This window comes from Chinchilla lanigera, unplaced genomic scaffold (genome assembly GCF_000276665.1).
Source record: "Chinchilla lanigera isolate Chin_1 unplaced genomic scaffold, ChiLan1.0 scaffold00001, whole genome shotgun sequence".
NCBI classification, from domain to species: domain Eukaryota; kingdom Metazoa; phylum Chordata; class Mammalia; order Rodentia; family Chinchillidae; genus Chinchilla; species Chinchilla lanigera.
The window spans coordinates 46,977,745-47,001,294 of NW_004955402.1; the positions used below are offsets into that span (position 1 = coordinate 46,977,745).

The window sequence follows — 23,550 nt, forward strand, 5'->3', positions numbered from 1 at the left end:
CTCTCTCTCCCTCTCTCTCTCTCTCCCCCCACCTTCTCCTATCTCCTTGGCTTTGAAATGAAAAGATCAAAGCCAACTGAGTCTATGGAAAATTAATGAGAGCTCAACACTGCTTGCAGTTAATACGCTTAGTTAACTCAGGCAGTAAGAAAGAACAATGTGGTCCTTTATCACACAGGATAAAATACAAAAGCCTTTATATACAATTTTTGTTAGTTAAAAATATATGAAAATTTTAAAATATATTTGATTTTTTAAAAATGCCTTCCAGGAAGGCTGGGGACAGTGAAGGACTTGAATTTTCTCATACCTGGAACCATCACTGCTATGGTTGTCCCATGTTTCTTGCATCTCTTAATTCTATGTTACAATTTACTTTCCCTTTAACCATAAATATGTATCAGAAATGATGATGCTGACATTTTAGCAGTAAGACTTTGTCTTCCCAATTGCATTATACCACCAGAAGTGGTTAAAGAAAACAATTCTTCAAATCTATCTTCTTCACATGTTTTGATTTCTTGGAACAGAAAACAGGATGGCTTATGCACAGATGAAAAAAAATAATGTTTTTCTGAAATAGGTAAGTTGTGACTTGGTGATACGTGGCTGCCAAATACATACTGGTTGAAACAGATTTCCATGTGCACCTGAATGCCTGGGTCCTTGCAAGAATGCTGAAATGAAAAGAGACTGGCCTTCACAGTTCAACATGGGTCCAGCTACCAATCTCCTCCCTATCCCATCATGTCTTAGCTGGACCACCCATGATACATCATTCACTCACTCTGAGTCTCTGTTTCCTTGTCTGAAAATGGGGAAATGTTCCCAATTGCTAGAAGTTTGCAGAAGATAGACAGTGAAAACAGGGCTTAGTGCCTTTCTGTCATGCAGTGAGAACTCACTACATGGATTTCTGTCACCATGTTCTGCTGCAATCTGTCCTGCAAGAAATATGCAGCATGCCATGGAACATCAAACTATTGCTATGTTTTCAGTGAAGCTCCTGCAGTGCAGCTTCCTGAGAGGAACAGTGGCTGGGTGGTATCAATCACTTTTTCGGTTGGCTTTTTGCACATTCATATGTAGTAAATCAGGAGAAATATCACCAACAAGAAAAAAGAGAAAGGAATAAAGGAGAAGAAGATGGGGGGAGAAAGGAAGGTAAGAGAGGAAAGTTGGAAGAAGAGGTAGAAAGCTTTCACAAAATAATGTAACATTCACTCTCCCATCCTCATTGTTCTCCAGTCACCAACTATTTTAAATCCAAGTGAAACCTACTATTAGTCTGATGTGGACAGGTGAAGTGGACAGCCTGAAAAAGCATTGTTTTGTTGGCAAATGGGAATGGAGGGTAGACAAGAAATACGAAACTGGCAGAAAACTCAGTTTAAATTGGTCTGTCTTCCTCCATCTGGTGTGGGGTTTTCTCCATGGAAAGTGTGTTTTTTAATATTGTGTCATAAAGTCAATTTCATTTGAGGCTTTTAAGTTATTTGATCTTTATTTTGTAAAAAAGTAGTTATGTTTGTTTTTCTAATACAACAAAGTAGCTACAGGTTACAGAAGAAGAGAACTGTGATGCTGAAGGAAGGTTTGGCACAACTAAGCCATGTACTGTTCCCACACATACAGACTACATACAGGGCCACAGAGACACACACAGACATGCACACACACACACAGACACAGATATATACTGATACCCATACACAAACACACATGCACACAGGCACAGACACATGCAAAAACACACAGGGATGTACTGACACAGACACACATACACATAGGTACTGTGGGCATATCATAGCTAGGTTCTTTACATTTCACCTGTGGTGTGGGTAGCAGAATGTCTTCTCTCTCTTTTTTTTAACCAAGAAAACCTTGAAATTTCCAACCACACATGTGGTAAATATGGTAGTAAGGATCAAACCCTAACAACAAACAAAACAAAACAAAACAACCCCATATATATACCAATCAAAACAGAAGGATTTTGAGCAAACTAATTTTCAGTGTGATTCCACACATCTTACTGTTTTCAGCCATATTCCTGTTTTGTTTGTTTGGGTTTATTTTTACTTTCGTTCTGCAGAAAGCCTCACAGATATGATGGGGTGATTTCATTTTACGTAAACCTCACCTCCCTAAATTCTTAGAATGTAGATAGATACCACTACCGGTATTCTTAGAGTTAGAGTTACACAGCCTCCCACACCAAATAGAATGTAGAACCCACACTTCATTAGAATCCTTACTTTTAGTTCTTTGCAGGTTTTTCTTTATGACACAGGAAACCAAATATGTAGCAGAGTCATAGACACTGATAAAAGGGCTTCTAAAATGTTCTCAGTGGACGACAAAATATTTTATATCCCCAGTGTTTTATATCCCTGAAGGGGTGATAATATCTGACCCTTCATACCTTGTAGAGGAAAGAACAATTCCAGACCTTCTTTTGTCAGGTATCAAAATTTACTCAGAACAACTGACTCTGTCAAATGTATCTTTGAAAGGACACAAAAAGTTTTTCTCAGGGAGGCACCGAGATGGCAGAGTGGTGAGCAGCAGACAAAAAGCCTCTCTGACAGTTGCTGGGATACAGCAACACGAAGAAGACAAGAGGGAGGGAGGAGGGTCCCCTAGACCCAGGAAGGATCTGAAGCATGAACTGAAGTGCACAGACAGAGGGAAGAGAAAAACTTCAGAAGAAGGAGGTAGCTGGTGGCACCTTCTCCCTGAGACAGGAATCACTGTGCAAGAGGAGCTGTTCAAACCCAAGGACACATGGTGACTGCTGGAGATCCCAGAGGCCTCAAAGAGAGACACAGTGGTGGAGGAGAGCATGATACATAAAGGACTGCACTAGCTGGAGGTGAGTGCTGAGGGCTCAGGTGTCCTGCATGAGAGAGTGAAGTTTCACCTGACTGAGCTTAGAACTTAGAACAGCTGTGGGCTCCATCTAGCAGCTCCCAGCTGGACTCAGGCTTGCAGAAGGTGCACTGATGGCTGTAGGGCAAATGAGACTGGTCTCAGCCTGAAGGTGCAGGCTTGCTGAGATTTTCCACTACCCTGGCAAAAAGCTACTGCTAGCTTGCTGGTATAAATCAACATGGATTGGGACTCTGTCTCCATATGCTCTCTACTACTGACAGCTGCAACAAACCTGGAAGTGGACATTTTTTCTCTCTCACATTTGTTTTTTGTTGTTGTGGTGGTGGTTTTGCTTTTGTTTTTTTTCTCCATTGTTTGATATTGTTTTTATATGCATGTGAATGTGGTTTCTAGAATCTTTGTGGTTGTGGTTCTGTTCTGTTCTTTTTATCTCTTCCTTCTCTCTTTCCCTCCAGACATCTTCAGTAGTTTCACAAAGTTAGCTGATCCCCCTTTCTTATCCAGTGTTACTTCTAATCTCTTCCTCTTCTTGTACCTCCCTATTTTTTCCTAACCCCTTTTAAATTTTAATTACAGAGGGTAAAGTTGACTTATTAAGGACTTATATACTGTATCTAATTTTCTGGTCTGTTTTAGATTTTATTATATAATTACAAATCTAATTCATACGGTTAGGTGGCAAATTAATGGATACCTCAGTTTGTTATTTTCTAGGCTGTAATTACTGCTAATGCTACTGCTGATGGTACCACTTTAGCCAAAAGTGACGTAATTGTTCTACACACCTATTCTTCCTTGTACTTCCAGACTGAGACTGACTAAGGGTCATAGAAAATACTGTGGCACAGTGCTAGGCTAAATAGGCAGCAACTTCTCATCCAAAACAAACTGAAGATGTAGGATGTAGGATCTTGGAACAGACTCAAAACCCAAAACACATCTACACATGGAAGATACCTCACAGAAGTAGTGATTTCCTAAGGGTTTAAATACTAGCAATATAGCAACCCATGATAGTCCATTTACAAGCATCATCCCACAAATTAAGCTAAAAATAGAAAAGAAAATAGAATACATTTAAACAAAATGCAACCCCAGACATCCAGCTCACCAAAGGCAAACCTAGGGGGCAATGAGGTGGGACAATATGGCCTCTCTGAGGTGGTAGGAACAAAGCAATTGGATGAGGCTCTAGAAAAAAAAATCAGATCAGAAATAATTTCTCAGATAACTGCAGAGATGGTATCCACAATGAAAACCATGCTTAATGACTCTAGAGCAGATACAGACAAAAACAAAAAAAAGGAGTTAAGAAAAGTATGGAAGCCATGAATGAATGCTAAGCATAAGAAAGAAATGGAATCCACAAAGCAGGTTAAAGCTGATATCCAGGAGAATAAAAGCTACACTGAAAGTATCTGCAGCAGATTAAGCCAATGTGAGGACAGGATCTCAGACAGAGAAGACAGGCTTGCAGTTAGTGATTATGAAAAGAAAGATTCCTTAAAAATAGCAAAGGACCATAAGAAATCAATCCAGCAGCTACTAGATGAGGCAAGGAAGAATAGCTTAAGATTGATTAGAGTCAATGAAAAAGCAGGAGATAGCACAAATGATATTAAAAAACTGTTCACAGAAGACATGATAGAAAACTTCCATGGTAGAGCAAAATATAGTAAGTGAGGCATACAGAACTCCAATTAGCCATGATCAAAAAAAATCTACAGCCAGGCATATCATAATAAAGATGCCAGAAATTCAACATAAGAATAGAATCTTAAACGCTGTCAGGGAAAAGAAATAAATTACCTATAAAGGAAAGTCCATCAGACTCACAGATAGATAATCAGCACAAATCCTCAGGTCAAGGGGAGCTTCTAGTAAAATACTTCAAGCTCTAAAGAAAAACAACCTCCAACCTAGATTGATGTACCCACAAAACTATCTTTCAAAAGTGATGGAGAAATAAGATATTCACATGACAAAGAATAGCTGAGGAAATTTATGACCACCAAACAAGCACTCCTAAATGTTTTGAAGGACATTCTAGAAAGAGATAATAAGGACTACAACTCTATGAACTCCAACAGAAGGAATCTACCAGGCAAGGCAAACAATTAAACACAGGGGAAAATGGGGGGTGTTAACAACAGGAAAATAATATGGCAAGGACAAGTCAATACATATCAGTTATAACCATCAATGTTAATGGTCTCAATTCACCAATCAAAAGACACAGACTGGCAAAATGGATCAAGAAGCAAGATCCAACAATATGCTGTGTACAAGAAACACATTTAATTAAAAAACAAATTCATAGACTGAAAGTCAAAGGATGGAAAACAACACTCCACATGACAGGAACCTGAAAAAGCAGGGGTAGGTATTCTATTTACAAACAAAGTGAATTTCAAGCCAAGAGATAAAAAAGGTCACTATATCCTTGTAAAGGGAATACTCCAAAAGAAAGAGATAACAATCATAAATATATATGCAACAAATACTATGCACCCAACTGTATAAAACAAATATTAACAGGCATGAAAACTCAAATAAGCACAAATACAATCATACTGGGGGATTGCAATACCTCACTGCAACAAAAAGACAGAGCAACTAGACAAAAAATCAACAATGAAATATTAGAACTAAACCAAACATTTGAACAAATGGACTTAGTAGATGTCTACAGTGTCCCACCCCAGAGCATCAGAATACACATGCTTCTCAGCTATACATGGGACATTCTCCAAAACACCACATACTAGCTCATAGAACAAGCTTAAGTTAATGTGAAGGAATTGCAACTATCCCATGCATATTATCAGACCATAGTGCAATGAAATTGGAAATCAATGGCAAAATAAATAACTTTATAAACACATGGAAATTAAATAGCACCCTCCTGAAAAATGAATGGGTCACAGATGAAATTAAAGAGGGAATTAGACAGTTTCTACAATTAAATGATAATGACAATAGACACAAAGAAAGCAATCCTAAAAGGAAAATTTATAGCAGTGAATACCCATATCAGGAAAACAGAGTAAGCACAAATAAACAACTTAATGGGGAACCTCAAACTTATAGAAAAAGAAGAGCAGGCTAATCCTAAAGCTCACATGAGGGAGGAAATTATAAAAATCAGAGCAAAATTTAAAGCATTAGAGACTAAAAAAAAAATACAAAGAATCAATGAATTGAACAGTTGGTTCTTCAAAAGATTAAATAAAATCAACAAACCCTCATCTAACCTTATCAAAAAGCAAAGACTCAAACCCATGCAATTAGGAATGAAAGGGTGAAATCACAACAGATCCTACAGAAATTAAGAAGATCATCTGTACCTACTTTGAAAACTTGTATTCTAATAAGATGGAAAATGCAGAAGAAATGGACAGATTCCTACATATATATGAATTACAAAAGCTGAATCAAGAAGATACAAAACTCCTACATAAACCAGTATCAATCAATGAAATTTAAGATGTAATTAAAAACCTACCAGCAAAGACAACCCCAGGCTCTGATGTATTCACTGCTGAATTCTACAAGAAATTTAGGGAAGAACTAATACCACTAGCTCTCAAACTCTTAATGAAATTGAGAGGGAAGCAATAATCCCAAATTCATTCCTGGAAGCAAGCATTACCCTGACATCAAAACCAGAGAAGGACTCAACTGAAAAAGAGAATTACAGACCAATTGCCCTAATGAACATAGATGCAAAAATCCTCAATAAGATACTGGCATACAGAAAATCATCAAGAAGATTATACACCATGACCAAGCTATCTTTATCCCAGGATGCAGGGACACTCAACACACATAAATCAATAAATGTAATACACCACATTAACAGACCAAGGACAAACATCATATGATCATCGCAATATATGCAGAAAAAGGTTTAACAAAGTCCAGCATCCATTTATGATAAAAAAAACCCTGCAGAAAATTGGAATATATGCTATTTATCTCCATCTGATAAAAGCCATCTATGACAAACCAACAGCCAACATCATACTAAATGCACAAAAGCTGAAAGCTTTCACTATAAAATCAGGAACAAGAAAAGGATGTCCACTGTCTCCACTCTTATTCAACATAGTCTTAGAAACTTTAGGCAGAGGAATTAGTCAAGAGACAGAAATAAAAGGAATAATGATAGGAATGGAAGAAGTTAAATTATCATTATTTGCAGATGACATGATACTCTACATAGAAGACCCTAGAACTCCACTAAAAACTGATTAGATTTAATAAGCAAATTCAGTAGCACAGCTAGATACAAAATCAACACTCAAAAACTAACAGCCTTCCTGTACACAAAAAACAAACTTGCTGAGACAGAAAATAGGGAAACAACACCTTTCACAATAACATCCAAAAAAATGAAATACCTAGGAATCAATCTAATATAGAAGACCTCTACATTGAAAACTACTATACTCTAAAAAAGGATATTGAAGATGATATCAGAAAATGGAAAGATACACCTTGCTCTCGGGTAGGAAGAACCAATATAGTGAAAATGGTCATATGTCCAAAACTGTTATACAGACTTAATGCAAGTCCAGTAAAAACTCCAACACATATCTCACAGAATTAGAGAAAACAATAATAAAATTCATTTGGAACCAGAAGAAGCCTAGAATAGCAAAGGCAATTCAGGGCAACAAAGGCAAAGCAGGGGACATCACAATCCCTGACTTGAAATTATACTATAAAGCTGCTATGATAAAAAACAGTGTGGTACTGGCAAAAAAAACAGACCTGATACTCTACACAGAAGGCCCCCAAAACTCCACTAAAAACTGATTAGATTTAATAAGCAAATTCAGTAGCATAGCTGGATACAAAATCAGCACTCAAAAACCAACAGCCTTCCTGCACACAAATAACAAATTCACAGATCAATACAACAGATTAGAAGATGCAGAAACAATTCCAGAAATACTCCGTCATCTTATCTTGGACAAAGGTGCCAAACACATTCACTGGAAGAAAGATAACCTCTTTAATAAATGGTGGTGGAAAAACTGGCTCTACAAATGATGAAGATTAAAAATGGACTCATATCTTTCACCATGCACTAAACTGAATTTGAAGTGGATGAAAGATTAAATAGTAAAACAGAAACATTAAATCTGCTGGAAGATAGAATAGATAAAACTCTTGAAGACATTAATGTAGGCAAAGACTTTATGAATAAAACCCCAAATGCAGAGGAACTAGACAAAGAATCAGCAACTGGGACCTCATCTTATTAAAAAGCTTTTGCACAGCAGGAGAAACTACCAAACAGAGTGAAGAGACAATCCATAATGTGGGAAAAAAATGTTTGCCAGCTGTTCCTCAGACAAAGGATTACTATCAAAAACATATAGAGAACTCAAAAATATCAGACCTCCCAAATTTAAAAACTCAATGCAAAAATGGGCATCAGAAATGAATACATGCTTCTCAGATGAAGAAGTACAAACATAAAGTAAATATATGAAAAAAGGTTAAACATCCTTGGTCATTTGAAAGATGTAAATTAAAACAATGCTGAGGTTCCATCTGACTCCAGAAAGAATGCTATCATCAAAAAATCCACCAATAATAAGTGCTGGTGGGGCTGCGGGGGAAAAGGGAACCCTTCTCCACTGTTTGTAGTAGTGCAGACTGATGCAACTATTGTGGAAATCAGTATGGAGATTCCTCAAAAAGCTAGGATTAGAGGTCCCATTCCACCCAGGTATTCCCCTTCTGAGTATCTTTCCAAAAGAATTAAAGCATCATACCACAGTGATATACGTGCACCCATGTTTATAGCTAGATTTTGGAAACAAAATCTGAGGAATGGATAAAAATGATGTGGTACTTTTATACAATGGCATACTACTCAGCCATGAAGAAGAATGAACTGGAGACTTTTATAGGTAAATGGATGCAGCTCAAGACCATACTTGTAAGTGAAATAAACCAGATGCACATGTGCAAACACTGTATTGTCTCCCTAGTGTGAGAAGCTGAAAGAGTAAATCAGATCCAAAATGTACAATGAATATTGTAAAATGGGAAGAAACTGTTCAAAAGGAAAGATAAACTCAGATGGGGGAAAGCAGAAAAAAAGGAAGGGAAAAGAAAAAATATATATACACACACACACACACACACACACATGATAGTTACATTACTAATTTCTCTTAGTTCGTTGAAAAGAAAGGTTTTTGCTAATATGTTTGGACAATCAATTGCCTATATCTTGTACTCTGAAAAACTAATTTAAAGATAACAATATGCAATGTATTAACCATTGTTACCCTCCTATTATCTTGTTTTGAAATTTTGGGGTTTTTTTCTTTTTAAAATAAAAAACTGAATAAATAAATTTTTTTTTTCTCCTCTCTGAGGTCATATGATAATCAAGAGACAAAAATGACAGAACTGACAGTGGACCATGGGTATACCTTATATGAAGTATTGGAGCCTGCTGCTCCAGGCTCCGTCCATCAGGGTGAGCTGAATAAGCCATGGAACCTCCTCCATTAACTGGGCGGCACGGGTCACAAGAGGTGGGGACTTTCTTCATGATTTCCCCGCCTCAGTTACACTGATACCTGGTTTACAAAGTGTATTTGAAAACCACTCTCAGCCTTGGGCAGAATTTTTCATACCAGTCTACCTACAGCCTTGAGCATATAAGAAATCACTGTAAGAAAAGTTCGGTGTTTTCATCTAACTCTGACATTTAAGACTTTCTGTAAGATAGGCAAAATGTCTGGAAACTCAGAATCTTGAAAGTCTTTCAAAAGATACTAGTCAGTTCATCTTTACAGTTCATCCTTCGCCCAACACCCCCAACAGATATTCCTGGGATGATTTCCTATAATTAAGATATAAGTGAAGTAAGTAGATGACTGTATGTGATTTTATTGAATGAGTGGCTTATACACGGGTTTCATTAAAACAAATTAATTGATTCATTCTATGTTAGCTTTCCAACTCTGTGACAAGTACCTAAAAGGGGAAAAAGTTTATTTTGGCTCACAGTTTCAGAGGTTTAAGTCTCTGGTTGTTTAGCCCTGTTGTTTTGGACCCAAGGGAATGCAGAATATCACTGTGGGAGCCCATGGAGGAGTAGATCTGTTCACCTCACAGTGGCCAGAAAGCAAAGAGAGAAAGAGGAAGGCATCAGGGTCCCAGTTCCCCTTCCAGGGCATACCTCCAGTGTCCTTCCAGTGGGTGCTGCCTCCTCAAGGTTCTGCCAGATCCCAGTAGCACCACAGGCTTGGCAGCCAAGCCTTCAGCAAATGGGCCTTTGGGGGACAATCCAAGCCATGACAAATTCATTCACACAGCAATCATTAGAATATTGGCAAAGTAATTTTATAACAATTCACTTTACTAAGATTTGTAGGACATGGTTCTGCCTCAGGAAAAGAACCTGAGGCCTTTTAACCAACCTGTCTGCACCTCGGTTTACTTATGTCCAAAATGGTAAGGCCTGAAAGAATAGTTTGTACACTTACTTTCAGCCCTAACATTTTGTGACTAAATATTTACCTAGGTTCTACTCTGTAAAAGACACTCTGCTAGATGCCACAAAGCAGACAAACATGCAAAGACATGATCCGTACCTCATCCTGTTTAGGGTGTCACCGCTTGGCTGTATTTCTAAACTTCTATCACAGGCTACTTTGATTAGGAATCAGATTTCTCCCTTTAAGTTTATGCCTTGCTTTGCTGTTTAGAGATTCTCAGTCAAATGGGGCTCACACCTATTTGCACAGGCACTGTCTACACATCTCTAAATTCACTTTTCTTCATACTTCTCCTGCAGCCATGGCTTTTTCTTTTTGGCACCTAACACCAGCAGGAGCTTGTGCAACAGGGACTGTACTGGCTAGTGCTGCCACGTTTCAGGAATTCTATAATACGGAGTGATTCCTGATCCCCATAGCTTCTCCTGTTCCCTGCTGTGGATTCTTTCTCCGTCCTTCTCTCTCAAGAGCAAGCATCTGGGCCCACAGCCTTCAGCCCAGGAACTGGTGACCTGTTTTAAAATTTGTGCATGTCGGACCTGTCAACATCCCAGCTCAGGAAAACAGGCTGCCTTTGAGCAGAACAGCCTTGCTAATCAATCACGCTTCAGGGAAGTGGATAGTTTCTATGTGGGGCCCATTTTGCTATGACGAAGCCCTTATGAAAATGTCTGAGTGTGAATTTAAAATAAAGAAAACAGTCTACTTTCCACAGCCCCTGCAGGAGGGCCAAGACAAGGTTTTATTTAAAAACAACTCCTCCTTCCTGAAGGCTGAAAGTGAGCACATGAACTTAAAGAGAATTCCTCTGTCAAGATTTACTGCTGACTAAGATCAGGAGACAGAGCGCTCAACTTGGACAACAAGGTCATGTGCAAAACAAGAGAAAACTGTAGGGATGATTTCCTGTACTCAGAAATTAGAAATAAACTACTTACAAGTTTTAAAAAATAGCCTCCTGAGAAAATATCACATATGATTGAGATACATCAGTATGGCAATTAGCAAGTTGAACAAATTTATGTCATATGAAGCTAAGCCAGATATAAGACACAAATCCCCACTAATGAGATATGGTTCATGGAAAGAGGTCAAGTTTGTTGTCACACGGCTGGATATACATCCTGGCTATAACTTGCTAGTTGGGGCAAGTCATGTAATTCTTTAAATATATACACATACACACACACACACATACACACACAGGAGTCAATTATACCTTTAACTCATTAAATGTTCTGAGAATTAGTGAGCTATTTAAGCAAATGAAATAGTCCTATGATGCAAACATAATAAAAATAAAAGACATTGTTACATTTATTCAAATAATATATCTATGTCACTTTATTCAAAGTTACTGGAATTCTATTCTACCTTTCATCTTCTTTGTTACTTTAAAGAAGAGTTTCTATTTTTTTCTTTGCTTGCTTTGGTACGAGGAATTGAACTCAGGATCTTGCATTTGCCAGGTAGGAACTGTGCCACTGAACTATATTCCCAGCTCAAAGATGAGTTTCTAATTAATTTATTTTATATGCGTTTCATATCTGAACTTTTTCCTCATTTTTCAAAACTCCTAAACAAGTGATATAAAAACACAAGCTTAAAATAACCAGAGAAATAGCACTATAGAAAAGATAATTCAGAAAGTATTTGCCTACTAGCTCAGCAATTCATTTCTGGTAGTTTATCCTGCTTGCATATAAACTGAGTTATGGGTGAACGTCTATAGCTTGGCCAAATCTCAAGATATAGTGCAGAATTAACAATCCATGTGAAGAACTAGACAACTGTACGCTACTTTTCATGTAAGAAAGATGGAAACATTTTAAATATATATTTTTTATTTTGCATGAAGAGATACTGGACATACACTTGATAAATTAATAAACAATTACCTGTATCAAAGGAGGAAGTGGCAGTGAGTTAGGTAGATTTGGGTGAATCGGGTAGATGGGGATGGGGTGGGAGTGAGATCCTCATTTCAAGCTATTTTTCTAAATGGTTTTCAGTATATAAACCACGAGAATAGATGATATATTGAGAAATAATATTTTTTAAAGTGAAAAACAAGGTCAATATAATGGTTTTTAAGCCAACGCTTGAAAAAGTTTAATTTTAAAATGATGATTGTAATTTTACTATGAAGCCATCCTTCACAACAAGTGGCTTTCTTCTAATCCAGAATAATTTTTTCTTTATAACCCGAACAAAAAATGGGTAAGTGAAATGAACAGATATTTCACAGAAAACAAAGTAGAAATAGCCAATAAATACATGAAGAAATGTTCAACATCACTGGCCATTAAAGAAATACAAATTAAACCAACTCAGAGATCCCATCTTACCCTGGAAAGCATGGCCATAATCAAGAAATCAAATAATCACAAATGCTGGTGAGGATGTAGGGAGAAAGGAACTCTTTTACATTTTTAGTGAGAATGTAAATTAGTACAACCACTGTGGAAATCAGTATGGAATTCCTGAAAAAACTGAAAGTAGAAATTCCACTTGACCCAGCTATTCCCCTTCTAGGTATCTTCCCAAAAGATTTAAAGACATCATACTGCAGTGATACATGCATACGTATGCTCATAGCATCACAATTCGTAACAGCTAAATCTTCAAAGTGGCTGTATGTCCATCAACAGATGAATGGATAAAAAAATACCGTATGTACACAACGTGGAGTATTACTCTGTCACAAATAGAATAAACTTGAGTCATTTGTAGGAAAATGGATGCACTCTGACACCATACTGTTAAGTGATACAAATCAGACACACAAGTTTAAATATCACATGGTTTCTCTTATAGGAGAAACCCAAACTATAGATAAAGGCAAGATAAAAGGTAAATAATAGGAAGCAGGAAAATGATTCTTCTCAAATGGAAAGGGGATCAAGAGACAGAGGGAGTGGAGAGGGATGGGAGAGAAAGAGGATTAAAAAAAGGAATTAAGATGTGTTATATACACAAGGAATGTATACATTATGTACTAGTGAAGAAAAGCAGAGATCACAGCAACTGGCAAGCTTAGTGCAGGGCAGAGTAGATGCTCAGTGTATGTTTGTTAAGAAATAAATAAAAACATTCTGACCTCACTGAAAGTTTGTTAAGAATCAGTGGTGATGAGTCCTGTAAAGTCTTTTACAGTCTCACTTCTTATGTTGGTTGCTACACAATATTGTATACACCATCTTTTAGAAAAAAGGTTAACATTTCCCATTATTTGGGGTTTTCTTGTATCACTAATTTACTCTAAACTACTAGAGAGGAGCAAATTTACAAAAGCTATATTTGAATGTTGCAAAAGGTAAATTGTAAAACAAGCTTCTCTGTTAACAAGAACATTTAACAAGATAGAGTTTAGATAAAGAAAAGAAGAACTATCTAATATTTTAGCATGACTAATTTTACTTTTGAAGTCTGGAATGCACAGCCACCCTGGAAGGCAAACTAGATGGCCCAGGTAAATGGACCAGTAGAGCAGAGCCAGGAGGCTCCCAGACCATCCTCAAGTCTCCTAGAAGTCAACTCTAGCCGCTGTGGGTACTTTGTCTGTTACAGCTAGCATTTCGAGGAAAAGGAAGACCACAAGCTTTCTCCGTAACCCATTTCACGGGTTTGATAACTCTCACTGGAAATCTTCACTTCCTTTGAAGTTGTTCTCTTCCTACTCATGTATTAGAGTTCTTTGTCTCTCTGTGTGACCTCCATGAAAGTTTAAGCTCCTTGAGGAGGAAGTGTGGGTCACCTGCATGGCAGCATTCATGTCTCTTACTTGTACTCAGTCAGTACACAAAGCTGTCTCAGCCCTTGTGCACCGTGGACAGCACCGTCAAGTGTAGCATGTCTGGTACCATGTCTGGATTGCCACAACATAAGGTATTAGCCATGGGCACTAGCCAAGGAGATGGGAAACTATTCAGGTTTTGGTTTTTTTTTCGGTTTTGGTTTTTTTTCCGGTACCAGGAATCGAACTCACGACCTCGCGCTTGCCAGACAGGCGCTGTGCCGCTGAGCTAAATCCCCAGCCCCAGGGGAAACTATTCAGTTTTCAAAGATATGTCAAAGATATTCACAATAAGAGTGGAAGTGGAGGATGCGTATTCACAGTTGTCTCAGGAGAGGGTACTGAGTCTTCCCTCATAAGCTTCATAAATGTTTGCTGAAGCAAATGAAAAGGCAGTAGGCAGAGCAATGGGAAGAAAACAAGTGACACAATCATGATGCATAAGTCAAAGATGGTCAAGGCCTAACGCGATGTAGAGGGTACAACACTGCCTGAAGACCAAAAGTAGCACAGAGCTTTCTGGACTTCCTGGTGCAGTGGGCTGTGAAGTGTGAGCCAGCTCACCTGGAAGGTTTATTATTATTATTATTATTATTATTATTATTATTATTATTATTCAGTACTGGGGACTGAAGCCAAGGCTTTGTACATGCTAGGTTCATGTTCTGTTACTGAGCTATGGCCACAGCACTTGTTTATATTTTATTTTGAGACAAGGTCTTGCTAAGTTGTTCAAGTTAGCCTTGAACCTACAATCTTCCTGGCTCAGCCTTCTGAGTAACTTGGTGCCTGGGAGGTCTGCCTTGACTATTCTGAGTATGTACAGACTGCCAGGGATGACATGACCTCATTTGACATGAAAAAAAAATCCCTGGGATTTATAATATTTTCAGTCTAACTTCTGTGCTACTTTTATTTTGACTGTGAAATCTGGAAACTTCAAAAAGTCTAAAAGAGAACGTGGAATATTGGAGCTAGCACAGACTCCATGGATACTGTGTGGTTGTTTTGCCCTTGACATTAGAAAAAGGAGAAACTGGCAGAGAAATATTTCTGTTTTTAAAAAAGTCTATTCAAAGACACCGAAAGTTTATTTAACATCTAAAGGAAGGTACTTGATTAGAGGTACAGACATTTAACAAGAAGAAATGAAGCGCTAAGTAAATATTCCCCATCTGCTCCCGGTCCCACCACCTGGACATTATTCCCTCTTTGCTGATAGGTTTGAGCCAACCACTTTTGTTTTATTTGTGGAAGTGGAGAGGCCACCTGTTGTGGAATACACTTGCACATTAAACAAAGTGAACATTTCATATTTCTATGCTTCCCATATGATTTTCTGAAACACAAAGCACTCATGTCACCTTAAGCAGATTTAAGAAATGCCAGATCTGACCAACAGGTATAAACAAGGCAATCTTTTGTTTATGAAGATTGTTAACAACCCATCCAGTGAAAGACCCCTCCCTTCTACAACATTGGTGAATTAATCCATCCACACGTTTGCTCATTTTCCTGGCTGTTATAAGCAAAAGTAAAGAAAAAAGATTTTATGAGGTAAAATGGCATATTTGTGTTGAAAAGAGGCACCACACAAATCTAGAAGGGAATCAAAAAAAAAGCACGGGCACAGGAAACTGGCAATAAAGATAGAAATGAGAAGAGGGCAAGTGAGTCATGTTTGAGGGATGGTTTTTCTGGGGAGATGTGGGAGACCGAGTACTGGGTTGAGGATTTTCAGCCAAAAGGACTGGAAAGAGGGGAATGATATTTTGAGGAGAACCTTAACCATTGAGACAAAGAAGGGTGACTTTTTCCTGGTGAATGGGCATAGTGGAGGTTTTGAGGTAGAAAATGACAGTGTTGTAGAGAGACTTTGGACAGAATAATGTGCAGGAGGCCACTGCAGCTGTGTTTTCCTGCACAGAGACTGTGGGAATGGACATAAAAATGGAACAAAAATTTTAGTGGTCACTTGACTCCTATATGCCATTGTCCTGAGTAGGCTACAATGATGTCTTGAGTCTCCCAGAATTAGTGTTTGTTCAGGGCTAGTGTCCAGGACTCCCAAAATGTCTGATTATTTCTTTTTTCCAAGTACATAATCACACTAGTACAAAGCTTTAGACCTCTTTGGTGAAAGCTGGGAGAAAGAGTGATAGTATAAATCTTTGGTTGTGTAGTGAGATCCTTCCTCAAGGAGACCCAATCACCATTCATTCAAGGAGTTCCAGGTTTGTAAACTGCCTTAGGTTTAGGAACTGATGAGGGTACTGGGACTCTCTGTTTTTGATGGTTCAAGTTAGACTTTTGTTCACTTGACCTAAGTCTTCTGCTGACACAGATCAAGTGAGAATTTAGGCTATCAGCTGCACTTGTAGGAACATCATGATGATAACTGTTTGGATAGGGAAGAAAGTAAGAAGATGGAACCAAAGATGACTGAGATGAAGGGGACCCAAATGAGGCATCCTCATCACCAGGTGCTCCTCAAATTGGCAACATCAGGAGGAGGGACTAGTTAGTTTGAAGGAGAAAGAGACAGAGCTTGGTTTGAAATCATGCTGGGTTGTCCCAGTCGGTGGGACCAACAGAAAGAGCTGGATATAGAGGATGAGCACAGGAAATACATCTGATCTGGAGATAGGAGGGCTGGAAGGACCTGTGTAAAAGCTGAAAGGATTACAGGGAGAGGACTACAGGGAAAGCCAAAAAGATTAAGAAGAAACATCACAAGGCCTGGGTTTGGGGAAAATAACTGAATTTCCATGAGTAGGAGAAGAAAGAAAAGCCAGTGTGTTGGACGGAGATGGGCTGGTTACCAGAGTTAAAGAATTAGGCTTGCAAAATAGAAGCAAGAAGTCAGGCATTTAAAGAATAATGTTTCCCCTGGTTCCAACCGCTGCAGAAAAGTAAAACAATGTGCCTCTGGGAATCTGATGGAGTTCACACGTAATTCTCTTTCTGGAGAGCTGTTTCACTGGAATGCTGAATACAGAAGACCCCTGAAATGGTGGATAGTGGTAGCCAGGAGGACGGGGGAGTCAACAAGACATGGACTAAGTAAGAAAGAATCTGGCTTGAAGAAGCTGGGAAACATGGGGTGGAGAGAAATTGGCAGACTATAGGAGCAGCAGAGATCAAGGCCACTTTTCCACTAGAATCTGAAAGCCCTAAGTATACTTGTAGGCAGTGAAAGAAGACTAGGAAGTGCTTGGAGGGCCTGGACTATTCAGATGGGGGTACATGGGGATGGAAAGCAAATGGATCGATGGTGTTGGAGGGCAGACAGCAGGCTCCCCCTGTGATTACAGTTTTGGTGAAGAGGCTAATGTGGACTTCACACCCAAGGGAGAATTATCTTTTATTCTTTGCAAAATAGTGAATGGAAAATTAGCCCTGAGTCTTTATTATCTCATGATTGGCTTAAAATTTCATTTCTATGTTATACTTTCCAAGTATGTTTTGTTGAAACTCCTAAATTTGTAGTATTCTAATCAGCAATGGGTTTTCACCCACAATTTCATGAGCAATTATATTACTTTAAATCTACATTACTTTTATGAATGAAACCGAAAGAAACTGAACTTGTGCCTAATAAAAGACACTGGATTAAAAGATAATATTTTATCTGAGTTTAGCTCAATCATATGTTTATCATGAGCTTATCGTGCCCACAGCCTTCTGCTTTCCTTCCAGTTTTTCCTCCTGTGCATGTACAGTGGTCTAGGTATCTTAATTCTCTCTCCTTCTCAACTGTAAGACCGTGCTCAGTAACTTGGCCCTATTCTGAGCACTCAGCTTCTTATAGGGCTGCAACCCACATTCTCTGTCCTCACTGGGATCTGACTGTTCTCTGACTCACGTCTGGCTTCTCCTGCACTCCTTCCTACTACATTTCACCTGATGTCAAATATCAGGCCTCACACTCAAACACAGCTCTGTTCTCAATTTCTGCCCTCAATCTGTCCATTTATCATTTCTTCACATTTTTCCAAAGCTTCCAGCAAACTGTCACTCAAGACAGGCTGGTCTGGTTTTCTCTTTGCTCCAATCTTCTTCTCCTATATTCTGAGCCCACAAAGTCTGTGTGACATTGCTTATTGCCAGTTTTAATCATCTATGTTTTTAAGTTTTCACCTTTGAAATATAACTAGATTCCCTTTAGAGAAGTGTAGTTTGAATAGTAATCCTTTACTTTCTACATTCTATACTGGTGGGGGAGAAGTCTGGCCTTACTCTATCCTTCCAACATGTACAGTGACAGAGGCACTTAGCGATAGAGGCAAATAGCATGGCATTTGGACTTGTTCCAGCACACTACAATCTGGCTCAACACAGCTAGTGACACATTTGCTAACACCCCAGCCACACCACGCAAGGCACCTCAACAGCAGTACAGTCAGTCACAAGGATCAAGGAAATCTGGTCAAAGGCCAAGGAAAACCGGGTCCTTGCACAGGTTTTATCAAAATGCAACCAAGCTTTATCAGAAGTGTAATCATGTGACTCCTTTTTCACTCTATGAGGGTTGGTTTTAATGAATATAGTAGAAGAATATGACATTTCTAGTGACCTTCTATCATTAGAGACAACTTCCAAGTAGCTCTAAAAATATTCCATTTAGCTGTTTCAAAAATTCTGAGTTTCTCCCAAAAAAAGGGTAAAGGAAGAACAAAGTTGGGTGTCCTATTTTAGAGAACAGAAAACCAAAGCTTAAGAGCGACTCTCCTGACAAGAAGTGGCAACAAGCCACAACCGGGACCTGCATATCTTAGGTCAGAATTTCAAGGTTTTTCAAATAGAAGTTGTTACTTCTACATGAGGATGAAAAAGGAGGGAAAGGGGCTGGGGATTTAGCTCAGCGGCAAAGCGCCTGCCTGGCAAACGCAAGGTCATGAGTTCGGTTCCCAGTACCGGAGGAAAAAAAAAAAATGAAAAAGGAGGGAAAGAGTGCAGGAAAGGAATATGAGAGAGAAAGAACAAACAGATGATGTAGCTTTGTTAATATCCCTGTCCCCAAATTCTTACCTTTTTCTTGATTAGGACAGGATGCTGGAGCCAGAGGTGACAGGAACAAGCAGAACAGATGAGAAGTAGACAGATTTGTGCTGGCTCCATATGCTACTCTGCCCCCCTCCAAATCACAAAGATTTGCTTCAGATCCTCAAATAAAACTATATGTAAAAACTATAAAAACAACAAACCAGCAAAGCTCATATTTACAGCCAGCTGCAGCCACTTAGGTGTTTTTCTTGGCAAATATTCAAATACCACACACCAGCATTACATGGTTAATACTATTTTAGTCAAAATGATGTGTTCAAATCACCTGAATTGGGTTTTTGTTTGATCATATTATCACTAACAGGTTCTCACACAACACCCTTCACTGCTGATGCACTCACAAGAAAGACAAGGACACTAGCATTTTCTTAGAAAAGGAAAAAAAAAAGGCAGTTCTCAGTAAAAGACAAACCACAGAGCTACTGCATTTACATGAGTTCAACACATCAAACTTCCCTCTCTCCCTCTCCCTCCCTTTCTTTCTCTCTCTCTACCAAAATGATGTCTAGGTTATATCTAGTCCAAAAACATGACCTAACTCAGAATAAGGAGCTAGGACCAGCATCCTACTCGTGACTTGGTCTGACACTGAGGATGATGGAATGGCATTCCAGGTATCCCTTTTGCTATTCTCACAGCTCTAAGCCCCCACCATAATCCAGAGGTTCTCACTTACTGGGATACTGTGTCATCTTTCGCAGAACAGGCTGGTCAGAGTTCTCTCAGTGACAAAACCTTTGTGGCCTACCTCAAAGTACAAGGAAGTCACAGCCCCTCAGGGACCTCAAGGTACTCAAATGGTATCAAATTTTAAAAATTAAAGGGGGACTGGAAGAAGCACTTCTGTTGAGTCAAAAACCTATCAATAGACAAAGTAGGGACCAAAATAACTAAGACAAGACAATGACCTTGAGGTTGCGTCCCAAACCAGGTGGGAAGTGAATTAGCTGGCTGAAAAATGCAATCATCTCCATGTAGTGGTGGCTGCAAAAGTCAAGCCTCTTGAAGGGAAAGCTGAGAAATACAGGAGAAATCAAAGAGAGGGGAACAGAAGGACAAAGAATGAGGAGAGTGAGAAGATGGAAAAGTAGGAGCAGATACAGGCTGCCAGGATGAGCACAGAAAGCATCAGACAGCCCGGGACTTGAAGGAAGACATGCAGTGAGGAGGAAAAGATGGAGGAGGTCAGACAAACATCCCCCATTAAGCTCAGGAGGTGGTCGTAAAATCTAACCCTTCCACCTGCTTCCAGAGTTTCAGTGCTACACATGAAGTTATTTTAAAAGCTTTGGAAATATAAACAATGTTCATGAGGACTCTGAGTTGGCTCTAACCTTGATATCCATCCATCTGGGTATTTTCAAGGTGGACTTCAATGTTTAAAAGTTATGTGTGATGTGTTTTACCTTTTGAGCTTTTGACAGAAACTATAAAGAAGCAAATTAAAGCCAAGAGGGGCATTTCTAGCTGCCACACTAACCAAATAATGTCAGGTTATAAAAAAAAAAAATCACCCTAAAAATAAAATTACACTTCAGGCCCTAGGGCATATTTCTATAAATAACACTTCCCCAGAACCCAACTCTAGTAAGCCACACTAGTCTCTTAATGAAGTACCTTATGCATGTTATTGGGGGATCTCCACATGGCTCTAGATTTATCTTGATGCTTTGGATATCAAAAGGACAAGATATTGCATTCTTTCCTGCATTTAAAGGCTTGCTCCTTGGCAGGATGCAAAGAGAGGTGATTTCAAATGCTGCTGGCAGAAAAATATAAACTGCTACGCCAGTTAGAACGCAGTCTGGAAATATTTATATGAATTTAAATATAAATCTGATCACAGAGATGTGTACTACAAAAGATGTAGTACACTCATTCCATAAATCATATTTGGTATTATTTTTAAAATATTTTCTAATAGGAAGACCAAAAATTCATGTCTTGTTTTGTTGATTCTCCATTTCTTTGATTATTAAGGAGGTTCAGTAGTTTTTACAGTTCATTAGCCCCTTGTCTTGGTTATTTTTCTCTTGTTGCTAAGGCAAAATACCTGACACCCAATATTCAGGAAGGAAAGGTTTATTTAGCTCACAGTTTGTGAAGGTTTCAGTCTATACTCAGCTGGCTCGAAGGCAGAGTGGCACATGGCACTGGGCAACTGTTCATAGTGGTGGACGACAGCAAAGTAACAAGAGCAAAAAAGGGAGGAGTGGTGGCAAGCAACCTCATTTTCTCCCTTACATATGCAAACTATCCGCCCCAGGGTGGGTGTAGCACTCACACCCATAATCCCAGCATTGGATCATGAATCAATCATAAACTCTAAAAGCCCACCCCATGACTGCACAAGGCTTTGGGGGGACATCCAGACACAAACCATAACACCCCTCGTGTCCATATTTGCGAATTTTTAAAAATGTAATTTGACCAGGTGTGTAATTAGAGTCCCAGTGCATTTACTATTGATTTGTCTGATATAATCAAGCTTTTAGTTTAACTGCCTAGTTTATATTTTTCCAGTTTTTCTGCCTTTGTTGCTATTATTTATTATTATTTCTACAGTTATTCATTATCAGTGCTAATTCTGTGTGTGGAAAGCTATACACAAGGGTGTTAACACTGGCAACCTGAATAGGGGGATTAGGACAACTGCAGGAAAGAAATAAATAAGTGGAAAATGGAAAAGGAGGCCAACCATAAAAACCCCATGGGTGTTGTGATCTCATGGGAAATAATGTGTGTGCAATTATGTACACCTTTATGCAAAAATGATTACAAGATGGTCACCAAAATGCCAGCAGTTTTCAGAGTAGTAAGAGTTTTTAAAGATAATTTTACTTTATTCCTTCATTCTTACATATACTTTTTCAAATATTTACAACTACATGGATTATCTGTGTAATCAGAAAAAATTCATTGAGTAGAGGGAATTATGGAGAGTCCTATACAATACCGGCTTGCTTCTGCTCTGGGCAATACAGGTACTCAGAGCAAAGCAAGCAGGTAGATGAAGTTGTAAGATCAAGTTAAACCAGACTAACCTGAAGGTTCTAAGGGTCTGGCAGAGATCAGGAGAAAAAGTATTTGTATAAAATGTGTCAACACATTAACGATGGGGTTGTATTTTTGTTTGCTTGTTTGGTGTGGACAATGAGTGATTTTTTTTCTCTCTTTTTTTTCCTTATTTTCTATAAAAACTTATCTTGCTCTTATAACCAAAATGAAAGTTTTACATAAAAAATAATGCAGTGAATATTTTTAAGTGGGAGTAGATAATCATCAAACTGATGTTTTAGATTATAGGTCTACAGTGCCCTTCCATTTTTGAAGCAGTGCTGTCAGTGTAAGTGGATAAGGGTCCTAAATACAGAAGAAACAATGGAAAGAGATGATCTAGAAGGCTTTAAATGTATTAATATGAAAAGAATGAGGGCTGGGGATATAGCTCAGCAGCACAAGTACCTGCTTAGCAAGCGCAAGGTCCTGAGTTTGATTCCCAGTACCAAGAATAAAAATAAATTTTAAAAAAGAATGAATGAGCAAAACACTGCAAAAGAAGAGATAAGTCTCAGTAGCCTTTTGTAAAGTTGATATGGATGTTTGTAAAAACACATTGACTGGATCCAAAAATTACCGAGAATTGTAACGGTTTTAAAGACTGGTCCATTTTTAATATCTAGGCTTTAAATATTATTACATCTTGGAATGCATATTGAAGGTACAAGATCCAAGGGAAAAGACAAAATAAGTAAAAGAAACTATACAAGATAAACTACATGCAAATGACCTAAGAGGTTTTACTTCAGACAAAAATATGCAGCACTAGAAGGCACTGCTTCAGACAAACAGTGAGATTTGTAGGTCAAATAAAAATATTCTTAGGTAACTTCTGGCTTGATTCATTTTATACTATAGTCAATATAACCAGTTTATTATCAGGGTTAGAAGATGTCAATTTAAAAGTTTCTGCTCAGCTGTGGTTTGCTTTTTTCTAACAGCCTGTACACTCTGAGAATTCCCATTCCTTTGGAACACTTGGAGAGAGGACTGTGGCATTCTATGGAAGAAAATGGTAGAAGGTAACTCCTAAAGAGTCTCCTGGCTTAAGGATTTTGATTCAAGATGAGACACATGCCAACCACCAGTTAGTTCTTATCCTTCTCTCTCACACATGTTCCATCTGAGGTAGTTTACTAAATAAACTCTGTTTATGCTTTCTGGCATTCCCGAAGCTGATGTAATATAACTGAAGGCAAA

The 23,550-nt window shown here is 38.5% G+C and overlaps 1 protein-coding gene and 1 long non-coding RNA gene across 3 annotated transcripts in view; one reads left to right on the top strand and one right to left on the bottom strand.

Annotated features, from left to right (window-relative positions):
• Bcl2 (B-cell CLL/lymphoma 2) overlaps positions 1 to 23,550 on the bottom strand; it is a 173,090-nt gene that overhangs the window by 66,620 nt on the left and 82,920 nt on the right. The gene's annotated exons all lie outside the window — the stretch shown is intronic.
• Positions 2,236 to 23,516, top strand: LOC102023093. 2 transcript variants are annotated; one of them, XR_259096.2, is made up of 3 exons: positions 2,236 to 2,875; positions 9,297 to 9,458; positions 23,292 to 23,516. It is a non-coding gene; the product is annotated as an uncharacterized LOC102023093 (long non-coding RNA). The 2 variants fall into 2 exon arrangements; XR_259095.2 differs by lacking the exon at positions 9,297 to 9,458 and having other exon boundaries at positions 2,239 to 2,875.